The following is a 3,585-nucleotide window of genomic DNA, read 5'->3' on the forward strand; positions in this document are numbered from 1 at the left end:
TTGCAAAGTTTGGGTATCAAGTCTGTCTGTTTCGCTTTCATAAAATTTACGTTTGAAAACACTTTTTTTTTTACAGTGACACTTGAGGAAGGCAGAGCAAAGACATAACGAATGTGGATAAATTCGAAAAAAAAAAATAACTGGTTAGACTATCTACTTTTTTTTTACTAACAAGCATCAGAGACGTCATTTAGGGAGGGCGGGGAGTGGCAATTGCTCTCCGTAAATTGGAGATTTATATTGATTTTATCGATAGAACAGTAGTGAATCAATTAAATGTGCGAAATTTTACTTATCAAAGGGTCTAATCCCCCTAAGCAAAAACTGAAACGACGCTCCTGACAAGCATCCAAAAATCTTGAACAGAAATATCATTTTCAGTTTACAAATCTGAGTTTCGCAATAACCGTCATTCTGTGTCTCCTTGTTGCAATTTACTCTATTCTATATCATTAGGAAAGTCAGTTACGAGAGGAGCAATTGATTGTGCCGATTTCTTTATCTCATTTGATGGGCTAATCATCTCCAAATGTTTCATGACGGTATTATGAAGCGTATCTCTCTCTCGAGTTGAGTTGAGTTGAGTTGCGTTTAACGTTTCGTTCAACAGCAAGGCTATGTGAGAGGTGGATCTACTAATTAACGTAGAATCCGAACCACATAAGGTCCCACCGGGAATTGAACCCTGTTATTCCACGCCAAAATCGTGTACGCTAACCGCTTAGCCACGGGGGAGCTCATATCTCTTTGGAAAAATGAAATCTTAAGTTTTACGTCCCACGGTTATGCCGGTTATGCTAAAGGAGATGGTGATGATGAGAGATGAGTGAAATGGTGGAATGAAGAAAGTGGGAGGAAACGGGAGAACCCCGAGAAAACCCACGAGCACGGTGTTTGTCCACCACAAAGTTCACACGGCGCGAACTGGGATCGAATCAGGGACCCCAAGCACCGGAGGTGAACGCTATACCACTGAACTACCGCGCCCCCGTATCTCTTTCGAATTTGATGTACTACTTCAATATATAATTCAAGACACCTGAGTTAAAAATCTTGCAATCAATAGACCATGCAGTCCTGCATTTCATCTGCAGATAAGAACTCCTTTTGCTTTCTGAACTCTACATTTTCTAAGAGCTTTTGGATCATGCGGAAAACCAGGAGTTTTCAACATTTTTTAAAGAAAAATCAGTAGACCAGGAGATAACTTAAAAAACCAGGAAATCTCCTGGAATATCAGGAGAACTGGCAACACTGCATAGTACAGGGATCAAAATTATCGTATAATTCGATAATTATCGTACATTTCGGCAACGCTCGTAGGACGGCATTATGTTGTAACCACTGCTGCCAACTCTTACTGGTAAAATTTCGCTAAATTCACCTTCGAAAGTATCCCAATATGTATTTGCCTAATTTAAGCCTAAAAACAATGGGCCTTATGCAGAGTCGTTCTGAAATGTGATTAGTTTTATACTAAAGAGTTCGACAACCATATGTTTCCTGTAGTAGTCAGACTTTAGTATAATTCTAATCATATGTCAAAACGACTCTGCATAACTTGGAATGTTTCTTTTGTTTTTCTTTTTCTCTTTCATTTCGAAACAATATAAACTTTCGCAAAGAATCACTGGAGTTAATTCAGTGTTCGCATTTGGAAAATTTAGCGTATAACAATCCAACGGAAATTAAAAAAAAAAGAAAAAAACATTATAAACGCCATGTCAATTATCGCAAACTAAACCGCGTATTTTGCGTTGCATTCTTACAAAGCATTAAAATGAGCCCAAATTCTGCTTTTTCGTACTTCTTCTCTTCTTTGTAGTTTACTTCAGCAACTAAGAACAAAATAAAAACGGTGTCTTATTCTTAAGGGGGAATAAGAAACACACAGTTAGCACATTTTAATTACTCGAATTCATCAATTACAAGCACTATGCACCAAGGGCGCCCATGTTGTAGTTTCCAAGGGGGAAGTATTAGCGACGTTTCAAAACTAGTTTCAAATTTTGCTGTAACTAATGTAAAAATTCTATTGGATTTTCAATATTTTGAAGTACAATTTCCTCTAGGGGACGAGTGCCCCACCTTCCACCCCTGATGGGCGCCCTTGCTATGCACTACACAGTATTATAGGGAACAAGCTGTTTACCAGCGGGGGCTGAGGTGAAGGGGGGAAAATTCCAGCAATTTTTCTGCCTCACTCTTGCAATACTCCCTTACCTTCCTACTATATGTCAGCGTTGCCAGGGTTAAAAATTGTCACATGAATGTCATTTTGAAGAGTTAGTGTGAGTTTGTGATTTGTTGTGTGCTGTTGTGGTTGTGGTTTTGTTGCTTATTATTCATTTGACAATGGCTTCACAGCGTAAGAGAGGGCAAACTACACACAGTGAAGCTAGAGAAGTAATAAGCAAGGCATAGTGCAGTGCGACGAAGAAGCGAGGGAGAAAAAACTGAAGCATTTGTTATCACAGCCAAGGTCATCCATGTTGTGGTTTCCAAGGGGGGCGCAAGTATAAGCAGTAAAAATTCTATTGGGTTTTCGATATTCCCAAGTACAATTATCTCTTAGGGGGAGCGAGCGCCTCACCTTGCCCCCTGATGGGCGCCCTTGATCACAGCCTAACTTCCGTGTGTTCACGTATACAGGGATCTTCGAAAGGGATTGCATAATTGCATATACTCTTTGAATTAAGAGAGTATTAGCTGAATTTTTTGACAACGCAGTGGCAGCCCTGCCCAGGACCGTCGAGTGACCGTTTCTTGGTGACGGGGGGTGGGAACCTGTCAATCAACTCTGAATTCCTCAGCCTCGCATTAAAGCCAGCTCCCTATAATACACACTGTAATTATACATAGTCCTAACTTGAGTCGTAATGTACGAATTCAATAAAGAGTAAACAATATCTTGCGGTTGAGATGACACCCCCTTGATGCGTAATCTTACGAATTAAAAAAGAATGGGTTTTCTTCGAGAAAATTGTATTAGAACATTTATTGTATTGTATTAGATACATGAACATTTAACTTCACCTCAAAAAATCACTGCATCCCACTACGAACCAGGTAAAAAAAAAAAAAACTCCATTTGGTAATAAAGCTTAGTATTACAAAAATTGTCAAATATGCTACTCATTCTTCTTTTTAGAAATTATATTGACAGGATTAATATTCTTCCCCGTTCTCTTTGGCCCTCTAAGAGTGTCGTTTTAGATTTTCCTTTGGGAAAAGGACCCCTTGATATAAGTAAAATTTCGTGTTTTTCACTGATTTACTACTATTCTATTGATAAAATCTATATAAATCCCAAACTCAGGAGGCGGCAATTGGCCCCCGCTGCCACCCCTTAAATGATGCTCGTGTGGCCCTCTTGTAAGGAAGTGCACTCGTGACTTTTTTAGTTCGTTCTTCTGTTTGGAAATCGAACGTGCAATAATCGCTAATGATGGGCACAAAAGCCGAGTTTCAATTTCTGGATTTTAGGAAACCCGAAACCGGATGTTGAAAATTGTCAAGTGAACCAGTTTTGATCCCGTGACACATTGAAACTAAAAACAAATATACTGTGTTTTCCTGGAAATT

This window comes from Thermobia domestica, chromosome 15 (assembly GCF_964235325.1).
Source record: "Thermobia domestica chromosome 15, izTheDome1.hap1.1, whole genome shotgun sequence".
In the NCBI taxonomy this organism is placed as follows: Eukaryota; Metazoa; Arthropoda; class Insecta; order Zygentoma; family Lepismatidae; genus Thermobia; species Thermobia domestica.